This window comes from Triticum urartu, chromosome 4A (genome assembly GCF_056163025.1).
Source record: "Triticum urartu cultivar PI428250 chromosome 4A, HENAU_Tu73, whole genome shotgun sequence".
Classification (NCBI taxonomy): Eukaryota; Viridiplantae; Streptophyta; class Magnoliopsida; order Poales; family Poaceae; genus Triticum; species Triticum urartu.
Window position 1 is genome coordinate 595,163,548 of NC_141876.1, and position 13,017 is coordinate 595,176,564.

Below are 13,017 nucleotides of genomic sequence, written 5' to 3' on the forward strand. Positions count from 1 at the left end.
AAGTACCGAACCGTTGCAATGCCAAAACCTTCCCATGATATCTATCAGTATGTACTCCCTCCGTCCGTTGAAAAGTGTACGTATAGAAATTTTAGGACAAATTATAGAGTGGAGTAAAAAATGCATTAGAAAGGTGCAAGCCATCATCTCTCCTCTTTAATTACCCAACCCCTAATGAGCTAAGGGCCTGTTTGGTTTCAATAAGTCACCTGACTTATAAGTCAGGTGACTTAAAACCAGTGACTTAGAGCATCTCCAGCCGTTGGCCCCCCAGGAGGCGCCTAAAATCTCCGCCTAGCGGTGAGCCGGCGCAAAAAATGGGCCTGGGGGCGAGTTGGTCCCCAGCCGCCGGCCCTAGGGCCGCCCCCAGGCGCGTTTAAAAAAAGTATAGCAAATTTCGGCAAAGTTCGGCGAAGTTCGGCTAAACACGACTAAATTTCGGCAAACTTGGGCATATATTAGACATGTTCGCGGATTTTCATTACATAGCAAAATAGATAACTAATCTAAAAAAACTGGCTGAACACCGAGTAGTCGCCGTCGTCGCCGCCATCGTCGCCGCCGTCGTCGGGCTTCTCCTCCTTGACGCGGCCGTCCCTGGTGGACCCCTGACCGGCGTCGCCAACGCGGGCTGGTGGCGGCGGCGCGTCATCGTCGTCGCTGTCCTCGATGATGATGACGATGGCGCCTCCTTCGTTGCGGCCCCGGCGGCGCTGCGCGAAGCGCTGCAGGGCGGCGCACTGGCGCTCCCTCGCCATCTTCAGGGAGTTTGCTTGCGCCCATTCCAGGGCCGTGTCGTCGTCGAGCTCGATGTCGCCGCCGTGCTCCGTCTTCACCGCGGGGAGGAGGCCCGGCTCCGTCTTCACCGGCGCGAGCCCCGGCTCCGTCTTGGGCTTGACGAAGCGCGGAGGAGGAGCCGACGAGGAGGTGCGCCAGCTGCCCTCGTTGATGACGATGCCGGCGCTGCGAGTGCGCCGTCCAAGACTCCTGTTCACGGAGCGATCGGCGGCCGAAGCCGTTGGCCGCGGCCTCATCGCTGGGGAACCGCTCGGCCATCGGGAGAGGGAGGGAGGGAGGGAGGGAGAGGGAGGGCTCGGCGACGGCGCTCGGGAGAGGCAGGGCTCAGCGGCAGCGCTCGGGAGAGGTAGAGGGCGGGCTAGGGCGGGTGTGGCTGGTGTAGCCAGAGGCGAGGGAGGCCACCGGCTTATATAGCGGCGCCGCCCCGTGTGTACGCATGCGAGGGAGGGGAGGCGTCGGCGCGCCGCCCCGTGAACGCGCCGCCCGTGAGGAATCACTGGTAAGGCTGACTGGTGGCAGCCTTGCCATTGATTCCCCGCGGGAAACCGAGGCGTTCGGGGAAGATGACGCGCGGTATCGCTGACGCGGCGGGTCCGCGGCTCTTTCGCGCCAAAACCGCTCGCCCCGGCGCCCCCAAGCGCCCCCAGCGCGCCCGGTTCGGCCTGGGTCCGCCGGCACTAAATTCGTCCCAGGCCGGCGAAAATCGGGCTCCTGGGGGCGCGACTGGGCCGATTTTTCAGCGTCGGCGCGAAAAAACGCCCGGGGAGGCCTTTCTGGGGGCGCGGCTGGAGATGCTCTTATAAGTCACGTCTGTTTGGTTGTCACTTGACTTATAAGTCAGCTGATCACACATTCTCACCTTGTTTTTTTATGTAAAGGTGGTGGGACCCATGTAAAAGGGGTGACTTATAAGTTTTAAGTTAGGGTGGAGCAACTTATGACTTATAAATTGGGGTGACTTATAAGTTGGGTCTGTTTGGTAAAATAAGTCATTTTTTCACTTTTCGACTTATAAGTTGGTGACTTATTTGGAACCAAACAGGCCCTAAGTGCATGTAGAGACTAAGGAGACCGTGTGTAAAATGTTATTGGTCTTGATTACCGTGTGATGAGAGAGAAACATTTTTTTCTACTTTAAAGTGCATTGGAAAGTGCTAAATGGAGTAGCAGGTACATGTATGATTCTTAGAGACCATGACGGCAATATCATTTTTAGTTCATGTAAGATATTTGTTTTCTTGTAATGATGTGCTTGAGACGGAGATCATGGGCATTCGAGAAAGTCTCTCACTAGCATTACAATGGAGCAATTTATCTGTTGATGTTGAATCAGACATCCTTGAAGCAATGAAGATAATTCTTACTGGGGAATAGATCAAAATATGCTTTTTCTAATAGAGGAGATCAAAGCAAGTTTGATCGAGCGTAAATCTTGTATTATTCATGTTGTGCGCAGCAAAAAAAATGCTAGTCACTTTTTGGCAATTTTGAACGATCAAAATGTCGAACTGTTGTGTGGCTTGGATCGGGTCCTGAGAGCATCTCCAACAGACGCGCCAAACTAGCGCCGCGCCGCAAAATCCCCCTTTTAGCGCGCGCGCAACCGAAATAGCTGCTCCAGCGGGCGCGAGAAAACCGCGCGCGCGGCATACGTAGTCCAGCGCGCGGGCCGAAACGCAATCGTGCGCCGCTTATTTGCTGCGCCCGCTCCCGCGCGCTGGACTCTCGCGCGCTCGCTCGTACCTCCCACCCCCCTCCAGCCGCGCCGCCGCCGCCGACCGCGCCACCCGGAGACCGTTCCGGCGCTTCCCCGGCCTATCCCCGCCCCGTGCGCGCTTTCTCCGGCCCCCTCTAGGTCCGCCGACGAACAGCGCCCGCGCGCTCGCTGCCGCTCGGCGCCCGCAAGGTGTTCGACAAAATGCCTAGAAGGTATGTATTGCTCCAAAGCCATGAATTTCGTGCATGTTGATTGTAGTTTTTTATGGGTCTTTTACATTTGTGTCCCTAAATCGAACCCACTACTCAGATTTGCCCTTAATTTCGAAGTGTGCTCAAATTTGCCCCTCTGCCATTAAGTATCCTTATAGAAATGCCCTTCCGTGCCGTTACCGTCCAGTCAAAGCCATTTGACCGCTATCTGGCCGTTTCTTTGACATTTTTGCCCCTGTCTCCTTGTGTCACTTATGGGTGGGGCCCATTCTCAAAAAATAAAACAAAAACCCTTTCTCTCACCCTTCTCTCTCACACACACACTTATAGGTGGACCCAACTAGAAAAAAAGCGAAAAGGACAAGCTACTTCTCTCTCTCACGTCTCTCTCCCTGCCTAATGACAGGCCGACAACCACTCTCTCTCTCTCAACTCCGGCGAGGGTGTTGAATGGCTGCCGCCGCCGTTGCTGGTCTTCCTTGACGCCACAACCCACTCGCCCTCATTCTCTCTCTGTCGCTCACCCTTTTTCTTGAAGGAAATATGCCCTAGAGGCAATAATAAAGTTATTATCTATTTCCTTATATCATGATAAAAGTTTATTATTCATGCTAGAATTGTATTAACCGGAAACATACTACATGTGTGAATACATAGACAAACAGAGTGTCACTAGTATGCCTCTACTTGACTAGCTCGTTAATCAAAGATGGTTATGTTTCTTAACCATGGACAAAGAGTTGTTATTTGATTAACGGGATCACATCATTAGTTGAATGATTTGATTAACATGACCCATTCCATTAGCTTAGCACCCGATCGTTTAGTATGTTGCTATTGCTTTCTTCATGACTTATACATGTTCCTATGACTATGAGATTATGCAACTCCCGTTTGCCAGAGGAACACTTTGTGTGCTACCAAACGTCACAACGTAACTGGGTGATTATAAAGGAGCTCTACAGGTGTCTCCAAAGGTACATGTTGGGTTGGCATATTTCGAGATTAGGATTTGTCACTCCGATTGTCGGAGAGGTATCTCTGGGCCCTCTCGGTAATGCACATCACATAAGCCTTGCAAGCATTGCAACTAATGAGTTAGTTGCGGGATGATGTATTACAGAATGAGTAAAGAGACTTGCCGGTAATGAGATTGAACTAGGTATGGGATACCGACGATCGAATCTCGGGCAAGTAACATACCGATGACAAAGGGAACAACGTATGTTGTTATGCGGTCTGACCGATAAAAGATCTTCATAGAATATGTAGGAGCCAATATGAGCATCCAGGTTCCGCTATTGGTTATTGACCGGAGACGTGTCTCGGTCTTGTCTACATTGTTCTCGAACCCGTAGGGTCCGCACGCTTAAGGTTACGATGACAGTTATATTATGAGTTTATGCATTTTGATGTACCGAAGGTTGTTCGGAGTCCCGGATGTGATCACGGACATGACGAGGAGTCTCGAAATGGTCGAGACATAAAGATTGATATATTGGAAGCCTATGTTTGGATATCGGAAGTGTTCCGGGTGAAATCGGGATTTTACCGGAGTACCGGGAGGTTACCGGAACCCCCCGGGAGGTATATGGGCCTTAGTGGGCCTTAGTGGAAGAGAGGAGAGGTGGCCAGAGATGGGCCGCGCGCCCCTCCCCCCTTGGTCCGAATTGGACAAGGAGAGGGGGCCGGCCCCCCTTCCTCCTCTCTCTCCTCTTTCCCCCCTCCACGAATCCTATTCCAACTAGGAAAGGGGGGGGGGTCCTACTCCCAGAGGGAGTAGGACTCTCCTGGCGCGCCTCTCCTGGCCGGCCGGCCGGCCCCCCTCCCTTGAACCTTTATATACGGAGGCAGGGGCACCCCCTAGAGACACAAGTTGATCCACGTGATCATATTCTTAGCCGTGTGCGGTGCCCCCTTCCACCATAGTCCTCGATAATATTGTAGCGGTGCTTAGGCGAAGCCCTGCGACAGTAGTACATCAAGATCGTCACCACGCCGTCGTCCTGGCGGAACTCTTCCCCGACACTTTGCTGGATCGGAGTCCGGGGATCGTCATCGAGCTGAACGTGTGCTAGAACTCGGAGGTGCCGTAGTTTCGGTGCTTGATCGGTCGGGCCTTGAAGACGTACGACTACATCAACCAAGTTAACGCTTCCGTTGTCGATCTACAAGGGTACGTAGATCACACTCTCCCCCTCTTGTTGCTATGCATCACCATGATCTTGCGTGTGCGTAGGAATTTTTTTGAAATTACTACGAAACCCAACAGTGGCATCCGAGCCTAGGTTTTATATGTTGATGCTATATGCACGAGTAGAACACAAGTGAGTTGTGGGCGATATAAGTCATACTGCTTACCGGCATGTCATACTTTGGTTCGGCGGTATTGTTGGACGAAGCGGCCCGGACCGACATTACGCGTACGCTTACGCGAGACCGGTTCTCCCGACGTGCTTTGCACATAGGTGGCTTGCGGGTGACAGTTTCTCCAACTTTAGTTGAACCGAGTGTGGCTACGCCCGGTCCTTGTGAAGGTTAAAACAGCACCAACTTGACAAACTATCGTTGTGGTTTTGATGCGTAGGTAAGATTGGTTCTTGCTTAAGCCCGTAGCAGCCACGTAAAACATGCAACAACAAAGTAGAGGACGTCTAACTTGTTTTTGCAGGGCATGTTGTGATGTGATATGGTCAAGACATGATGCTAAATTTTATTGTATGAGATGATCATGTTTTGTAACCGAGTTATCGGCAACTGGCAGGAGTCATATGGTTGTCGCTTTATTGTATGCAATGCAACCGCGCTGTAATGCTTTACTTTATCACTAAGCGGTAGCGATAGTCGTGGAAGCATAAGATTGGCAAGACGACAACGATGCTACGATGGAGATCAAGGTGTCGCGCCGGTGACGATGGTGATCACGACGGTGCTTCGGAGATGGAGATCACAAGCACAAGATGATGATGGCCATATCATATCACACATATTGATTGCATGTGATGTTTATATTTTATGCATCTTATCTTGCTTTGATTGACGGTAGCATTATAAGATGATCTCTCACTAAATTATCAAGAAGTGTTCTCCCTGAGTATGCACCGTTGTGAAAGTTCTTCATGCTGAGACACCACGTGATGATCGGGTGTGATAGGCTCTACGTTCAAATACAACGGGTGCAAAACAGTTGCACACGCGGAATACTCAGGTTATACTTGACGAGCCAAGCATATACAGATATGGCCTCGGAACACGGAGACCGAAAGGTCGAGCGTGAATCATATAGTAGATATGATCAACATAGTGATGTTCACCAATGAAACTACTCCATCTCACGTGATGATCGGACATGGTTTATTTGATTTGGATCACGTAATCACTTAGAGGATTAGAGGGATGTCTATCTAAGTGGGAGTACTTAAGTAATATGATTAAATTGAACTTAAATTTATCATGAACTTAGTCCTGGTAGTATTTTGCAAATCATGTTGTAGATCAATAGCTCGCGTTGTTGCTTCCCTGTGTTTATTTTGATATGTTCCTACAGAAAATTGTGTTGAAAAATGTTAGTAGCAAAAATGCGGATTGGATCCGTGATCTGAGGTTTATCCTCATTGCTGCACAGAAGAATTATGTCCTTAATGCACCGCTAGGTGACGGACCTATTGCAGGAGCAGATGCAGACGTTATGAACGTTTGACTAGCTCAATATGATGACTACTTGATAGTTTAGTGCACCATGCTTAACGGCTTAGAATCGGGACTTCAAAGACGTTTTTGAACGTCATGGACCATATGAGATGTTCCAAGAGTTGAAGTTAATATTTCAAGCAAATACCCGAGTTGAGAGATATGAAGTCTCCAACAAGTTCTATAGCTAAAAGATGGAGGAGAATCGCTCAACTAGTGAGCATGTGCTCAGATTGTCTGGGTACTACAATCGCTTGAATCAAGTGGGAGTTAATCTTCCAGATAAAATAGTGATTGATAGAATTCTCTAGTCACCATCACCAAGTTAGTAGAACTTCATGATGAACTATATTATGCAAGGGATGACAAAAACGACTCCCAAGCTTTTCATGATGATGAAATCAATGAAGGTAGAAATCAAGAAAGAGCATCAAGTGTTGATGGTTGACAAGACCACTAGTTTCAAGAAAAAGGGCAAAGGGAAGAAGGGGAACTTCAAGAAGAACGGCAAGCAAGTTGCTGCTCAAGTGAAGAAGCCCAAGTCTGGTCCTAAGCCTGAGACTAAGTGCTTCTACTGCAAAGGGACTGGTCACTGGAAGCAGAACTACCCCAAGTGATTGGCGGATAAGAAGGATGGCAAAGTGAACATAAGTATATTTGATATACATGTTATTGATGTGTACTTTACTAGTGTTTATAGCAACCCCTCAGTATTTGATACTAGTTCAGTTGCTAAGAGTAGTAACTCGAAACGGGAGTTGCCAAAATGAACAGAGACTAGTTAAGGGTGAAGTGACGATGTGTGTTGGAAGTGGTTCCAAGACTGATATGATCATCATCACACACTCCCTATACTTTCGGGATTAGTGTTGAACCTAAATAAGTGTTATTTGGTGTTTGCGTTGAGCATGAATATGATTTGATCATGTTTATTGCAATACGGCTATTCATTTAAGTTAGAGAATAATTGTTGTTCTGTTTACATGAATAAAACCTTATATGGTTACACACCCAATGAAAATGGTTCATTGGATCTCGATCGTAGTGATACACATAATCATAATATTGAAACCAAAAGATGCAAAGTTAATAATGATAGTGCAACTTATTTGTGGCACTGCCGTTTAGGTCATATTGGTGTAAAGCGCATGAAGAAACTCCATGCTGATGGGCTTTTGGGATCACTTGATTATGAATCAGTTGATGCTTGCGAACCATGCCTCATGGGCAAGATGACTAAGACTCTGTTCTTCGGAACAATGGAGCGAGCAACAGATTTATTGGAAATCATACATACTGATGTATGTGGTCCGATGAATATTGAGGCTCGCGACAGGTATCATTATTTTCTGATCTTCACAGATGATTTGAGCAGATATGAGCATATCTACTTGATGAAACACAAATCTGAAACATTTGAAAAGTTCAAAGAATTTCAGAGTGAAGTGGAGAATCATCGTAACAAAAATAAAAGTTTCTACGATATGATCGCAGAAGTAAAATATTTGAGTTACGAGTTTGGCCTTCAGTTAAAAACAATGTGAAATAGTTTCACTACTCACGCCACCTGGAACACCACAGTGTAATGGTGTGTCTGAACATCATAACCGTACTTTATTAGATATGGTGCGATCTATGATATCTCTTACCGATCTACCACTATCGTTTTGGGGTTATGCATTAAAGACAGCTGCATTCACGTTTAAAAGGGCACCATCTAAGTCCGTTGAGACGACACAATCTAACCTGTGGTTTGGCAAGAAACCAAAGTTGTTGTTTCTTAAAGTTTGGGATTGTGATGCTTATATGAAAAAATTCATCCTGATAAGCTCAAACCCAAATCGGAGAAATATGTCTTCATAGGATACCCAAAGGAGACTATTGGGTACACCTTCTATCACAGATCCGAAGGCAAGACATTCGTTGCTAAGAATGGATCCTTTCTAGAGAAGGAGTTTTTCTCGAAAGAACTGAGTGGGAGGAAAGTAGAAAACTTGATAAGGTAATTATACCTTCTCCCTTATTGGAAAATAGTTCATCACAGAAATCTGTTCTTGTGACTACTACACCAATCAGTGAGGAAGCTAATGATGATGATCATGTAACTTCAGATCAAGTTACTACCGAATCTCGTAGGTAAACCAGAGTGAGATCCGCACCAGAGTGGTACGGTAATCCTGTTCTGGAAGTCATGTTACTAGACCATGAGGAACTTGCAAACTATGAGGAAGCGATGATGAGCCCAGATTCCGCAAAATGGCTTGAGGCCATGAAATCTGAGATGGGATCCATGTATGAGAACAAAGTATGGACTTTGGTTGACTTGCCCGATGATCGGCAAGCCATAGAAAATAAATGGATCTTCAAGAGGAAGACGGATGCTGATAGTAGTGTTACTATCTACAAAGCTAGAATTGTCGCAAAAGGTTTTCGACAAGTTCAAGGTGTTGACTACGATGAGAGTTTCTCACTCGTATCTATGCTTAAATCTGTCCAAATCATGTTAGCAATTGCCGCATTTTATGAAATCTGGCAAATGGATAACAAAACTGCAATCCTTAATGGATTTCTTAAAGAAGAGTTGTATATGATGCAACCAGAAGTTTTTGTCAATCCTAAAGGTGTTAACAAAATATGCAAACTCCAGCGATCCATCTATGGACTGGTGTAAGCATCTCGGAGTTGGAATATAAGCTTTGATAAGTTGATCAAAGCATATAGTTTTATACAGACTTGCGGTGAAGCCTGTATTTACAAGAAAGTGAGTGGGAGCACTACAGCATTTCTGATAAGTATATGTGAATGACATATTGTTGATCGGAAATAATGCAGAATTATTCTGCAAAGCATAAAGGAGTGTTTGAAAGGAGTTTTTCAAAGAAAGACCTCGGTGAAGTTTCTTACATATTGAGCATCAAGATCTATAGAGATAGATCAAGACGCTTGATAAGGTTTTTTCAATAAATACATACCTTGACAAGATTTTGAAGTAGTTCAAAATGGAACAGTCAAAGAAAGAGTTTCTTGCCTATGTTACAAGGTGTGAAATTGAGTAAGACTCAAAGCCCGACCACGGCAGAAGATAGAAAGAGAATGAATGTCATTCCCTATGCCTTGGTCATAGGTTCTATAAAGTATGCCATGCTGTGTACCAGATCTATTGTATACCCTACCACTGAGTTTGGCAAGGGAGTACAATAGTGATCTAGGAGTAGATCACTGGACAGCGGTCAAAATTATCCTTAGTGGAATAAGGATATGTTTCTCGATTATGGAAGTGAAAAAAAGGTTCGTCGTAAAGGGTTACGCCGATGCAAGTTTTGACACTAATCTAGATAAATCTAAGTCTCAATCTAGATACATATTGAAAGTGGGAGCAGTTAGCTAGAGTAGCTCCGTGCAGAGCATTGTTGACATAAATATTTGCAAAATACTTACGGATCTGAATATAACAGACCCGGTGACTAAAATTATCTCACAAGCAAAACATGATCACACCTTAGTACTCTTTGGGTGTTAATCACATAGCGATGTGAACTAGATTACTGACTCTAGTAAACCCTTTGGGTGTTGGTCACATATCGATGTGGACTATGGGTGTTAATCACATGGTGATGTGAACTATTGCTATTAAATCACATGGCGATGTGAACTAGATTATTGACTCTAGTGCAAGTGGGAGACTGTAGGAAATATGCCCTAGAGGCAATAATAAAGTTATTATTTATTTCCTTATATCATGATAAAAGTTTATTATTCATGCTAGAATTGTATTAACCGGAAACATACTACATGTGTGAATACATAGACAAACAGAGTGTCACTAGTATGCCTCTACTTGACTAGCTCGTTAATCAAAGATGGTTATGTTTCCTAACCATGGACAAAGAGTTGTTATTTGATTAACGGGATCACATCATTAGTTGAATGATCTGATTGACATGACCCATTCCATTAGCTTAGCACCCGATCGTTTAGTATGTTGCTATTGCTTTCTTCATGACTTATACATGTTCCTATGACTATGAGATTATGCAACTCCTGTTTGCCAGAGGAACACTTTGTGTGCTACCAAACGTCACAACGTAACTGGGTGATTATAAAGGAGCTCTACAGGTGTCTCCAAAGGTACATGTTGGGTTGGCGTATTTCGAGATTAGGATTTGTCACTCCGATTGTCGGAGAGGTATCTCTGGGCCCTCTCGATAATGCACATCACATAAGCCTTGCAAGCATTGCAACTAATGAGTTAGTTGCGGGATGATGTATTACAAAACGAGTAAAGAGACTTGCCGGTAACGAGATTGAACTAGGTATGGGATACCGACGATCGAATCTCGGGCAAGTAACATACTGATGACAAAGGGAACAACGTATGTTGTTATGCGGTCTGACCGATAAAAGATCTTCGTAGAATATGTAGGAGCCAATATGAGCATCCAGGTTCCGCTATTGGTTATTGACCGGAGACGTGTCTCGGTCATGTCTACATTGTTCTCGAACCCGTAGGGTCCGCACGCTTAAGGTTACGATGACAGTTATATTATGAGTTTATGCATTTTGATGTACCGAAGGTTGTTCGGAGTCCAGGATGTGATCACGGACATGACGAGGAGTCTCTAAATGGTCGAGACATAAAGATTGATATATTGGAAGCCTATGTTTGGATATCGGAAGTGTTCCGGGTGAAATCGGGATTTTACCGGAGTACCGGGAGGTTACCGGAACCCCCCGGGAGGTATATGGGCCTTAGTGGGCCTTAGTGGAAGAGAGGAGAGGTGGCCAGAGATGGGCCGCGCGCCCCTCCCCCCTTGGTCCGAATTGGACAAGGAGAGGGGGCTGGCCCCCTTCCTCCTCTCTCTCCTCTTTCCCCCCCTCCACGAATCCTATTCCAACTAGGAAAGGGGGGAGTCCTACTCCCAGAGGGAGTAGGACTCCTCCTGGCGCGCCTCTCCTGGCCGGCCGGCCCCCCTCCCTTGAACCTTTATATACGGAGGCAGGGGCACCCCCTAGAGACACAAGTTGATCCACGTGATCATATTCTTAGCCGTGTGCGGTGCCCCCTTCCACCATAGTCCTCGATAATATTGTAGCGGTGCTTAGGCGAAGCCCTGCGACAGTAGTACATCAAGATCGTCACCACGCCGTCGTGCTGACGGAACTCTTCCCCGACACTTTGCTGGATCGGAGTCCGGGGATCGTCATCGAGCTGAACGTGTGCTAGAACTCGGAGGTGCCGTAGTTTCGGTGCTTGATCGGTCGGGCCGTGAAGACGTACGACTACATCAACCAAGTTAACGTTTCCGTTGTCGATCTACAAGGGTACGTAGATCACACATCAAAGATCCTTACTTGAGGAACTTAACTGGCACTCTACTGATTGGACTTTACCGACTTCAGAAACCAGACAAGATTCTATACCGAGCTGACCTATCAACCAGACGGACTTGAACAACTGACCTGTCTGCTATTGTTATTGCCGGGCCTCCAGACCATACCAATTCACCGAGTTAGAAACCGGACCAGAGCTATTAACCGACTTGACGTGCTTTCCTGACTGACAGACCGGACAGACCAATCCAACGAACTGACTTTGCTAGCTTATCGAGCCGAGGAGACAAGACGGATCCATATAAGGATACCAGCAACCCTCTCTCCCCCTCTTGTTGCTATGCATCACCATGATCTTGCGTGTGCGTAGGAATTTTTTTCAAATTACTACGAAACCCAACATTTCTCTCTCCCCTCCTCTAGCCCTCTCCCGCAAGCCCACCGGAGGTCGCCCCGTCGCCGTACTCAGTCCAGCACATGGGCAACGGAAACCCCAGGCATCGCTAGCTCGCCAGGATGCTCGTACGGCATGACATCGCTGCCCCAGCCGACGAATTTGACCAGAGAAGTCCAGTACCAAGAGCCAGGATGCATCTGCATCGCCTTCGGCCTCGGATTGGCACCGTCGATTTGATGCCATTGAAGCACGCCGGTGGATCCTAGCCGCTCCCCGGGCGTCATGGTGTACATCAGAGGCCGCGGGCATCCTCCATAGCAAGACCTATAACCTCGGGTCGTCTTCCCCGCGAGTTCTGTGCTCTGCCATGGCCGCCATGGTTGAAGTCCTCGCTTCGGTCTTCTTCGAGCCACAGCGGCGCCGTCATCGTGCTCCTAGTGAGCTCGTTAATGTCACGGAGCTTCCCCTCTCCCCCTCGCATGGTAGCCCCCCCACTTGCTCGATCCAAAGCCGTCGCGGGAATGGTCGCCACCGTTCGCTCCGGCGACCATATGGTCCGGAGAAAACATCCCTGGATGCGGCAGATCCAGGGCTATCGCCTGCTTCCCTCGTCCAGCCTCCTCGCGGCCTCCCGACGTGCCACCGCCGTGGCAAGTGGTTGCTGTCGGTCACTATTGGCCCAATCAACAATTAATTGAAACAAAATATGCAGAAAATATTAATAATCCAATAACAGTGGGCCTAATATCAAGTTTGAATAGTCCTTTTCTAGATTGGCCCCACATGTAAGTTATCAGTGAGAGAGAGGGGGTGAGAGAAAGTGTTTTTTCATTTTATTTTTTGAGAGTGAGACCCACCAGTAAGTGGCACAT